The sequence below is a fragment of the Balaenoptera borealis genome (genome assembly GCF_965194805.1).
Source record: "Balaenoptera borealis genome assembly, chromosome: 2".
NCBI lineage: Eukaryota > Metazoa > Chordata > Mammalia > Artiodactyla > Balaenopteridae > Balaenoptera > Balaenoptera borealis.
In genome coordinates this window covers 136008315-136020481 of record NC_138867.1, presented here as the reverse complement: position 1 = coordinate 136020481, position 12167 = coordinate 136008315, and the positions used below count along the sequence as shown (strand labels likewise).

General features: G+C 42.8%; 1 protein-coding gene across 7 annotated transcripts in view; it reads left to right on the top strand.

The window, feature by feature from the left end:
• EBF1 (EBF transcription factor 1) overlaps positions 1 to 12167 on the top strand; it is a gene marked incomplete at its 3' end in the record, with an annotated part of 393745 nt that overhangs the window by 360305 nt on the left and 21273 nt on the right. The gene's annotated exons all lie outside the window — the stretch shown is intronic.

Genomic DNA, 12167 nt, shown 5'->3' with positions numbered 1-12167 from the left:
CAGCAAGTCTAGAGATATGTCATTTCCAGGTCTGTATCTGCTCGTAATACACTTATAAAAATGAAGTTGGCATCCTTCCTAGCTCAGCGAACCTCTTTGGGGGATCATTTCATCATCACGTCTTACCTGTGGGCCCTGCTGCACTGAAGGGGCAGGACCACTGTCAGAACAGGCCTGTCCAGGAGAAAGCTGCCCCTCCCCGCCGAAACTGATGCACAGATGTGAGGGGCTGGGGGGTGGGCAAGGGGCACTGCCTGCCCAGAGAGAGGAAGAACCGTGACAAGCAAATTCTGCCCTCTCCTAGACCCCAGGGGAAGACCCACAGAGCCTTCAGTCTCAACCCTGAGTTCCCATAACAGCCTCACTTCCAGTGAGCGCTGTTCACCTTAAAAAAACATCTTGAGAGCATTTCACCTGAGGAAGAAATCATATGATGTGTCGGTCTGTACATATCCTTGTCTTTGAAAGGGGCCTTCATCTTACACCTCCTTCCCTTTCACCCTTATTCTTGGTGAGCAGTTACAGAATCTAACAGTAATAGTGAACGACCCTCTGCTTCCACAGATGGGTGTGCCATGGAGAGAATTACCTTTAGGTTCCTTTGTCTGGCAAGAACCCAATTCCCATGCATCTCCTATGGGAAAATAATCGGTAATTTTATAGCACGAAGATGTAAATAATGTGTGTCCACCCAATGGTGGGAAGAAGCCATGAGGGCATTGCCAGATTCTTCCCATTGTTTCCATTTGGGGACCATTTTCACTTTCATTTGGCATTTGATGTCCCTAGAGTCTGCTGAAGGGACTGGAGAGCTGGACCGGGTGAGGTGGCACTCAGAGCCACGGCACCGACCAGCTCTGTGGTCTGGGTCAAAATTCTTTCTCCTCCCCCCCCACATTCTTAACCTCTCTGTGCCTGAGTTTCCTTCTCTGTCAAATGGAGATGGTAATACTTCCTACTTTTTTGGGTTGCTTTAATCACGTATTTAGCAGTCAACAGAAGGTAGCTATAATTATTTGCCAGTTGAGTGAGAGTGGGACCCTGGCTTCTGAGAGCTCTCCTACCCAATCTCTGCAGAGCAGGAAATCCTAACTCAGGTCAGCAGTGGAGTGTGTGATTTATCTTCTGTGTCTCGGTTTCTTCATCTATAAAATGGGGGTGAAATAATCGTGCCAACTTCACTGGGATCACATAAGGATAAAAAGAAGTAATCCTGTGGGTGCCTCAGCATAGTTTCTGGCCCACCATTGCCACTCTATAAATATTGATTGAAAAACAGGAGACAGATTTGGTTTAATGGTTGAGGTCTACAGGAACCAAGCAATACTTTTCTTATTCATAAAGAAAGGAGAGAAAACAGGAATATATGGTTGAGTTTTGTGTATTTACTTTTAATAACATTTTCACGGCTGCACATCACGTTCAGAAATGTTGAACAAATAGCACAGGCACGTGTCACTCTGTCCCCGGTGGCCTGATGGTGAAATTCCCAGCCCCGTTTTCCTGGGTTTGGGAAGAGTAATCAAGGACACAATGGGTTTGTGTGTTAAGGAAACAGTCCACAGTGTGCATCCAGCCACTGGACCGTGCGAGGACTTTGGCCAGAGCCCACCCCAGGAAGCTCTCTGTGTGACTCAGATCAGAGTGGTGTCCTCTTGGCTCCGAACGCGAAGGTGGAGTGAGAGTTCAAGAGCAGGGTCAGGAAGTGGCGGATGGAGCCAGCACGAGGTATTCCTGTGGACCTGGGAGATTTATAGCCCGCTGTCCATTGTTAGGGGGATGAAAACGGGCTCCGCCTTTCTTAGAATCATGGTCAGTGTTTGTAAAACAGGAGTGTTTCAGTGAGCCACGGACCACACACCTTAAAAAACAAACTCCACTTTATTAAACCCATGTGTTTGCGAATAGACAAAGCTAGATTCATACAACCACCCACATATTCTGTCAAATGAAACTGCTCCAAAGACCAAGCAGACAGCTTTCCATAAGAATATGCCTTTGTATACTGGCTTGTGCTTTTTCAAAGAACTTGTACATGCGTTGCTTTATTGGAGCCCACTCTTGTGAGAGAAGTCGGGAAAGCAGACATCATTCCTATTTACCAAACGAGAAAACGGGAGCAAGCCGAATCCTCCTCTGTAAATTATTTTGTCCCTGAAAGCCACCGTCAGTGATAGTTGCTGTACACACACATTTAAAATACTGTAATTATGCTAACCCCAGATGTGCTTTGGTTTCCTTTTTCATGTGCACGTGGAGAAGGGCAGGCTAAGGTTTTTCAGCTGCAGCATGCTATTCTGTGTCCTACAGACGTGCCTTCCTCTCTGGATCCTGGCAGGAGGGAGAGGAACATGTGACCAACTTTGGGGCAAAGGTTGACTTTTCGTATAATGTAGGGGTGAGGGGGATGGGGGCTGTGGTCAGTCAGAAACGCTGAGATGCTGACATGCACGAGGCCATCCAGGAACGTTGAGCAAGGGGCTGTCTCTGTTTTGAAGGCCAGAGGTGTCTCTGTCCCCTCTCGATTTGTTAGTTGTCTTCCTGAGTGGTCAGTGTGCATTAGCACAGAGGCACCGAGCTTGGCTGGCATTCCGTGTGTTTGCAGTGAACCCCAGGGAGCAGGTAACCTTTGCGTCATGCCCTCGATGTGCCTGGCACGGCTTTATCGAGGTTTTTGAAGGGTACTGAGGCCAAGAGAGTGGGCTCTCAGGTCAGGCGCACGTGGATTTTGAAAACCACTTGCACCGCTCCGTGCACGGGACTCACCCTTCTCAGCCCCGGTTTTCTCCTTTGTAAAGCAGCTGCCCCCCCAGCATGGCTGTTGGGCGTTAATGAGATAATGTATGCAGCGAGGTCTCCCTGGCATGTAGTGAGACTTCAGTAAATGGGGGCTACTGTTCCCTGCAAGATGGGTACTCCCCACTTCACAGGGTCAGAGTTCCCAGACGGCTGGTGGCATGCTACCACTCACGGCAAGCACGTGGGAAAACTGAGATTCACACCCGGGGCCTCCGGCCTCAGTGCATCAAGTTCCCATTTCCCTCCCGGGTCTGGAAACCCAAATACTTCTGCCTTGAGGTGACTGGCTTCTCTCTCCTGTCTCTCGCCTAACCTCAGCCCCGTCCTACTCAAATACGCACCAGCTTTCTCTCATTTCCCCACCCAGAGGGGTTTGCGTGGGGACCTCCACAGGGCAAACGTGTTTTTTTCTTCCAGAGCCAGTCCCTCTTTTAGAGAAAATAAAGCAGTTTGAGAAGAGTAACAAAGGTGGCATTTGTGTGTTTTGCTTTATGGAGCTGAAAATATCTGGTAAATTGACCCAGTGGGAGTAATAAATACACATTACTTTATCTTGTTCTTCATGTCCTATATCCCTGAGCCTTGCTAGAGCAACACCACTTAATAGACTTAAAAAAGAGTAATTACACTCATTGGTTGTGCGATTTTTCAGCCCTCCTAGCCCTGCCTGACCTTCTAATTTAGCTCACCGCGTCTAACTAGTGCATTTATATTCATCTTTTATGAAGCATGTATAGTACAGAATTGACTTTAGAGCCTTTTTCAAGCTGTCCTCCCCAGTTTCCAATCCGGTGAGCAGTAAGGAGAATGGGAACCATCCATCTCCCTACATCCGCACCTATAGATAACACATACACACAGCATTTTCTTTATCCTTTATGAAACATAATAAAAAGTAGTTATTACATTTTACTTTAAAGCTTTTATACGTTCTAGCATTATTTACAGCTAAACATGCAGGCAAAAGATGCGAGTGTTTTTAAAATGATTACTGTTAATGTTTCTGCTTGTCAGAAGTACTTAAATTTTCCTGCACTTTGTCTAAAAACTTAGTACTGTTGCCTTTTAAGAACAACACATTTAAAAGATCTTGCAAGTCAGATTTGCAAACACTGCTGACAGTTTGTGATGAATGATATTGCAAAATTTGCAAGATGTTTGTCATTTCGCACAGCTGACATATTAAGGAACAGATTAAGAAACGCGAAACCCCTATGGAAAACAACCATCCCAAACAAACCTCAAGCAAACCTTGAACCCGGAGAGCACACGCACCAGAATCTCTCACCCGGGTTTTCTCTCCCAACTTCCCACTCAGCCAGTGGAACCCAATTGTTCTCAGTGCATTTTCTCTCACCATATGGTCTCCTCATTACCATACACTAAGAGTCCATATGGGAAACTTGTGAAATGAACTGTATTCATTTTAACTGCCAGATGAGCAGCCTTTTGCTTTGCAAGCTTAGCTTAAGTCATCTGCTGTCTTCGTGTTGTTATGGCAACACGGTACCCATAAAAAATTCTAATCTACTGTAAGTGATCACAGTATTTTAAGTGCTTGCCTATAACTGCCCTCAAAGGGGAGGAAGGAGGAGGGAGGGGGTTATCTTTGCCCAAGGAGCAAAGGGTTGCTCTTCACTCCAGCAGGTGTCAGTAAAGAAGCTTGGTGAGATGGAGAGTGAGGTGCTAGGGTGGTTGTGTAGTAGGTGCGATGGTAAGGGAGGTGGATTGCAGAGGGATGGATGGCAGTGAGGATGGACTGTAGACCCTCTGCGTGGGTTGAGAAAAAACACTGACTGTCGGACACCATAGTTCTCCCAGCAGACACATGACTGCTGGTGCGGTGCACCCCGCCAAGAATAAAACTCAAGGTTCTGAACAACGACACAGGCAGCAGTTCCTCGTGGTAACTTCTCCTGCACTGGCGTGCAAAAAAAAAAAAAAAAAAAAAAAAATCCCAGCCTCCTCTTCCTGTACATGGGAATTAGTCATTTCTAACTCTTAATGCTAATTAAGAGTACCTTAAAGTAATGGAAGTAGGCAGCAACATCCTTAAATATAAATCATTTTCACCTCCGCAGGCCACATGATATGTTTCATCTCTGTCGCTCTATCTGTATTGAAAGTGAATGTTTATAGCCTCAGTTCATCAGTTCACATTAGCCTCATGCTGAATATTTAAACACAGAACAATTTGAACACACCACGAAGGAAGACAGTGACTGCACTTTCATTTGGAACAGCAAGGGCTCATCTAATAATAATTTAGTAAATCAGCCATTTAGTGGCTCGGTTGTGCACTGCATTGTGCCAAATATTATTCAGTTCCACGGTACACTTGCAGAATTGAAATTCAGCCTCGAGTCACAGGCACTGTTTTTGCTCAATGGAGAGACGAGACCCAAAATCACCCTCCCTAAAGAGCGGTCGTGTTAGTGATTTATCATAAATACAGAGCTGGGGCAAAATAAAACTGGAGTCGGCTGTATACCACGTATTCTAATTATGCTTTTATTGTTTTAGTCTTTATGCAAAGACTATCCGTAATTCAGAACCTGCAGTTGCATCAGTGAAAATACAAATAAGAAATTTTTGCATAACCACATTGCCTGTTAGCAGAAAAGGGGATGACTAAGGGTTTCAGAAAAGGATAAAGAAAAACCGTACATCTTTATCTTCCTCACTGTGACACTGGACGTGCTCTCTCGTCTTATTCATTTATTTATTTTTTTTAATTTCAAGAAAATCTACTAACATTATATCTGGGAACCAAAACGACTCAAACAAAAAAATATAGCAACAAAAGCAAATCATACAGTATATTCAGCTCTTAGCAAAAGCATGCTTGAGTTTGATTCCCAAAACCATTTTGTCTCTGCATTTTCTTGTCAAAAACACACACTATGGAATGCAGTTCTTTTTCCCCCTCTCGCCTCCGTATCTGCCAGAAAACTCACGGGCAAATTCCACTTCCCCATTTTGATGATATGCTCAGTTTAGGGGCTTGGTAGCCCCTCCTACTTATGCTTCTTTTGTCAGGGGAGTTTAGCCTAGTTCTGTGCACCCTTGAAATTGTATATAGAATTGTGTGTGTGTGTGTGTGTGTCATGAATATGCACACACATGCATGCACATATGCACATATTTTTCTGGGGAGTGAGATTATAGCTTCATTAAAAAGGCCATGACCACCACGAAAGTTTTAATTCTCACTTTTTTTAGATTATTTGTTTTATCTTTAATTGACTGACTCTGCAGTAAGTTACTCTGTCATTATTGAATCATGCCCGATTTAGAGATGAGGAAACTGAGGCTCAGAAAGGACCACTCACACAGCTGTCAGGGGAGGTTTTCTACCTCACCAGACCTCCTCACCATTAGTCTGTTCAGAATCTTTCCCAGTGTTTTGCAGATAGGATTGCACCTCAAGTAGCACTCGAAGCACTGACTCTAAGAATGCATATAATTTGCCCAAGTTCTCTGGAAAATAAGTGAGGGTTATCAATATTATTGCTGCCTCTTGTTCAGTAAGCACTCACTGTATGTCTGCTGAGCCAAATGCTGGTCTGCACCGTACTTTACAGTTGAGGAAACGGAGGCATGCATTTACAATGCTAAAATAATGGCAGAGCAAGGATTTGAGCCAACTCTACTGGACTCCAGAGCCAGTATCTCTAAGCACTGCTTCCTAGAATTAAGAAAAGGGAATTTTAAGAAAAAAGGCAATTTTGTAAACCAATTTTTTAAAATCCCTCAAGCTTGGCCAGGGGGGAAAGGGGAAGGTGGTAGCGTAGACTGAGGGTAGCTCACAGATGGCTTAGCCTGGGGAAAGTGGCAGCAGGAGTTAAAAACACACACGTACAAACCTGGGAGATAATTTTCTTTCTCTTCAGCCCCAGAGTCATTGCTGTAGGGACTTTGTAATAACAGTTACTCCAATAGCTGAATTCCGGAACCTCCTTCAAATTCTTTTAGCACTGAGCTCTTGACAAGGGGGGGACTAAGTTTAACCTTGGTATCACACCCCGTGTACAGGGGCTTTGAATATAATCACTCATTAGTTCAAGGAGAAGTCACAGGAGGAACCAGGGGCTCATTTCTCCTCCTAACCACCCAACATCCTCTTCTTCAAGACCGAAGCCCTTAGAAACAGAGACACTAGGAGGCCTCTGGCCGTGCTTACTATTTTCAGCCTCGAGTAACACTTCAATTAACCACTGGAGTAATAAGAAGTGAGCCCCAGCAGTCTTGAGGCAGTGGATTTTAATTGCAGTTATAGTCAGGACCATCTGTAAAGCCTTGGGAATCACCATTTACAGATACCGTTCTTCTGGAGGTACATATCATAACTGACGATGTTCAACAATTTAAGAAACCAAAAGCAACTCTATTTTTGCCTTCCTTAGATATCCTTAAAGTCCAGTATAGTTCCAGCCTGCACATATCACTTACTCAAGTTTAACTACATGCACTTGTCCAAAAATATAAATATACACATACATTTGTATACACACACACCAAACACATACACAGACATACAGGGACATACATACGACAATAAGTCTCTTTGTTTACTCAGTGGTCCTTTTATTTTCAAACTAGATATTTATTGTCCTTCGCCCTAGGGAAAGGGAAGCCACAGCCAAAAGACAAAGAGAAACGCAAGTAGTTAATTTCTGGCTTTTGTGTTTCTAAGAGCCCAGGCCTTGGCAACTTAAAAGAGTTTCAAGGGTAATTTTGACTCTAGGCAGTTTTTGTTTCATGTGCTGACTTTACAACCTAGCCCTGAAAAAGCCACCTCTGTCCACAGCCTTCTCTTTAAGCAGAGACTTTCATCCTGATCAGAAAGTCGATTTCCAAGGCCACTCAGCAGGATCTAACCCAGAGCGTTGGTCTTAAACCAGTACAATGAATTGGAATAAGAAGAGCCAGCCAGAGGTTACCAAGTTCAGCTCTGTACCTCCAAGCAGGTCATATTCACAAGGGTGCAGACACCATTTTTCACTGTATTTGTGCCGGGAAGCACCCCAGGCTCCCATTCACCAATTACCATGACACCATTTAGAAGAGAATGCCAGGAGACCAAAAAGAGGGGGGGGAAAGCCATTGTCATCACTCTTCTCAGGAATACCTGGCTTCACAATTTATACTTAACTGCTGACACTTGAAAAGTCGAACATTTTGGTAAAATGAATCAAGTGTAATGTTTCTTTTATGAGATCCCCTTGCAGGAAAGGGAGGTTTGGCACCTCGTGGAGACCAAGCTTAGTTATCCATCATAGTAAAGTCAGCTGTCCTAGCCAGCTTCTCAGAGGTCACGCGATCGAATCAGCAGCTCTTACAACTATATTATTGCTTACGGAACAGTAATTGAGGCACCAGATAAAAATTACCTGGTCTAATGGGCAGTGAACAATTTTCACTCAATGAAATTATAAGCCAAATCATTCATTTCATAACACTCTGGCTAATTTATTTGTTGACCTTTTCATATCCATAGCTCTTCAGTGGTATTAACTGCAACTCAGACAAAATCTCTTGTTCATTTCACTTTCATTGATTTTTTTTTTTTCCATTGAGGCAATAACAGCTGCCCGAAAACAGCCTTTTCCTTTCCACTGTACAAGTCAGTCATGTAAGTTAGTATGTCTTACGTTGATATAGCTGCGTTAGCTTACAACCTACCTTAATTTCATGTGATTCAGAAGTCTTCCACGTTTGTAACAAAGGCAAAGCTTTCGGGCGCGTCTCCAGCCATGTGGCACGATGATACATAATCATACGTCTGAGAAGTAAGAGGGGTGTCATCTAATCTGAACACAAAATCAACTTTAAAATTAGAGGAGGTTCAGAAGCCCCCCCTTCAAGCCCCTGCATTTTCTTTAGACTAGAACACTTTCGATGCCTCTTGTGTGACCAGCAGTAGACCCTTTCAAAATATTTAATTCCTTTGTTTTGCAAATTTCTGCAGATTTTGATTATGGTTTGAATTTTATTTTTCTTTGAAGACTATGGGCAATGAGTGTGCACTAGAATGTTCAGTAAGCTTCAGCTGAAGCTTCTTCTATAATAAACTGCTATGAAGTCTTTAGAATGCAGGGTTGTAAAATATAATTGTTACACATTTGGCATTTTATGCCTCCCTAGAAATAACCACTTGCTACCTACACCTCATCTATGCTCCTCCTTTCCATTTCAATTTACTCTAAAGTGGTCCTTAGCCATAATGAGAATGCCCCTTTCAACGGAAACATGTTTAATTATATCCATGCTAGATGAGAGTGACTCCTCTCAGTCATAGGGCTTCTGAGTAAAGCGTGTTTAAAGTGTGACAATAAAGGTTTCTAATGATCTGCGGTGAGCTCTATTTCGAGAAGTTCATATTACCAGAAAAAATGAAAAATTTAAGGAATGTCTCAGAGGATCGGAAGCTAAACAGTGCTCAAGTATTATTTTGGTTTGCTTTACTCCTTCCCTCACTGCCCTCATTATATGATTTTTTAGGATGCAAAGTCTACCATTGTGGAATTTTCCATTTGGCTGAATAAACACAAAGGAAGTTGGGACATAAAACTACCCTCCACAGAAATACCTCTCAGTCAACTAGTATTTATTGCGTTGTACATCCAGCTCTGCAGGAAATGGGCTGCCAGAAACTTCCAATCAGTTTTTCAGCTTTTAGACTTTCTAATCAGTAGTGTCACCTACACTTTCAGAAGCAAGTGGGGAAAGAGCTAGAAGTTAAAGGCTAGTAAGCTGAATGTACTGTTTAAAATTTGGACCCAATAGTGAACTCCAAAGTGAGGAGGTGAACGGATTCAGTGCTGATTTCATTGATAGGTGCTTATCGACTTTAAATCAGGAGTGATTTTGCCAGTCCACTTCATTTTGTTTTGCTGATATTTGAACCCACTGTATCTTGAATCCCCTGATAGGGCAAAGTAGAGTGGTGATAAATGGATGTCAGGGAAATGTGCAGTGACAGGAAAGTATTGTACTTCTTTCTCGGGAATCACCCAGGTCAACTTGACTTTGATAATTGATGCTTACGTTTAGCTTCTGTTTTCTTCTACGTCCCTCAAAACATTATTTTCTAATTGAGAGAGCATAAAGCCAAGCACAGATTGCCTTCCCAAATTACAGAAGCATCCCTGGGCTTTAATTTTATGAGGGAGTTCCAAGAGGCTCAAAATCTGATTCTGAGATTTGAAATTAATGTTGTGTTGGTAAACGGGTACCCATCTGGCTTTATGAGTTGGTCTGTATGTGCTCTGAATGAAAGAAAGTTCAGGCCATCTCCCCTGCTCATCTGGGTTTGAATTACTCAAAACATGGAACGGGGTTTATAAATGGGCTCAGTATTGGATGGTTAGACAGCCTTCCCATTCTCTCTGGAAGGCTAGGTGGGCCCAGTGAATATGAGCTTATTAGCAACACATTTGAGATCAGATGCTGCAGAGAAGATTCACATGGAAGGTGAATAATCCTCAGAGGTTTTATTGTCATGAAATGGAAGGAAAGGTGAATTAGCCATGTCTGCATATCAGACATGATTTGCCTGGTTCCTAAGAGTGTGCAAATACCTAAGTATTTCTAAGAGCCTAGGAGTATAGTTAATAAAAGGCTGATGTACATCAAGACAAACCTCATGTTGTTAGCAGCCTATAACTTGAGATAATGTCTGTACCCGACATGATTCATTATATTAATCACAAAATTAAAATGTAAGTACAAGCCAGCAGGAGTGAAGGAGCAAATTCACTTTAAAAAAAAAGTGGTATTAGAAAACCCCCCAGTGATCAAGACTTGACCTTTGGGAATTTATATATTGGATTTAAAGGTCTAGAGCCAAATGGAGCACCAAATTTAAGTCTTCTGCTTTTATAAACTATGCCAAATACATGACTTGGTCATTTCCTCATGTAAATTAAGCATGCGCTTTTAAAAATCAGTAATGATCTTAGAATAAGCTCTTCAACAAGAATTTCTCAAGGGCTGTGCTTTGCTGAACATAGGGCTAGGCTCTTAGAGAAGGAGCTTAAGACCTCAAAGAGCCTATAGTCTGGTTGTGGAGCTTGCAGACTCACACATTTAAGACCAGAGCAAAATGACCCCACAGCGTCCACTTCTGTGCAGTGCTGGGCGGTGTAGTCACTGCTATTTTTCAGAGGAATGAGAGAGGTTAGGAGCTGGGGTCTCAGTGAAGGTGGAATTAGTTCTGATAGGATAGTGTAATTATGAAGAGCTCAGGCTCTGATGTCTAACAGGCCTGAGATTGAATCCCTGCTCAGCCATTCATTAGTTGTGTGACGTCAGGGCAAGTTGGCGGACCTCTCTCAGTTTCCTCGTCTGCCAAATGGTGATACGGAGTCTCACCACGAAGACTGAATGAGTTAATGTTTCCCTTTCCATAAACAAGTTATGTTTTCCACTACTCTACCACCACCACCAGCACCACCTTCATTATCAGGCCCTAGAGGATGGGAAGATATTGTAAATGGGCACAGACTGAAGCCAGCTTCCCAAATAAAGTAAAGGCAAAATGAGTAAAGGTATGGAGATAGGAAGGAGCCCAACATGTTACTTCTAGGCTGGGGAGGACTAACTAGCCCAGAATAGAGGGCAGTTCTTCAGATGTATAGGGAGAGGAGATTGGATAAAGAGGGTAGGACCAGATGGTGGCGGAAATCTTTTGCAATCCCCACAGAACACCGTACCTTAATTCTGGGAAGATAGGGTGCCTTGAAAGGTGCTGGAGAGTAATATCGGTGTGTGACTGCTGGGACAACAGGAAGCTCTAAAATTATTTGCTAATTGATTGGGTTGCAACATATGAAGTAAAGCCAAATCTTCTCTCTGCATTTGTAGCCCATTCAGCTCTTTTATTATAAAGGTTCCAAAACATAGTAAAACTTGTACCAATTATACTTGAACTGTTTCTCGAACCCCACTCATCCTTGAATCTTCCTAGTGTTTCTACTAACTCTAAGCAGATTTAGTATGGTTCATCCATTTTTTTTTTTTCTCTCCAGATTCCCATTCACATAATCATCAATCGATGGTCATAGCAAGGCAGGTAAAGACAGGTTTTAATTGAGAAAGAAAATAGGTCAGCAAAGAGTTGTTGCTGTTTTTAGGGAGTATACATTTTCTCTTTCTTTAAGAGAGAAGAAATCCAAAGCCATGAAAAGAAAAATAGTCTGACTCAGGATGTAGGTTGGAGAACAAGCATTAGCTCTATAAGGAGACTCTGGGGCTTCTCAATATTTAGGGTACTAGTATTTGTCTTCTTAATTCCCCAATCGGATATGTATTTTTTTTTAATCCAAGGATAGAATTAATTATCTTGGAAGAGTCTAATTTCTACC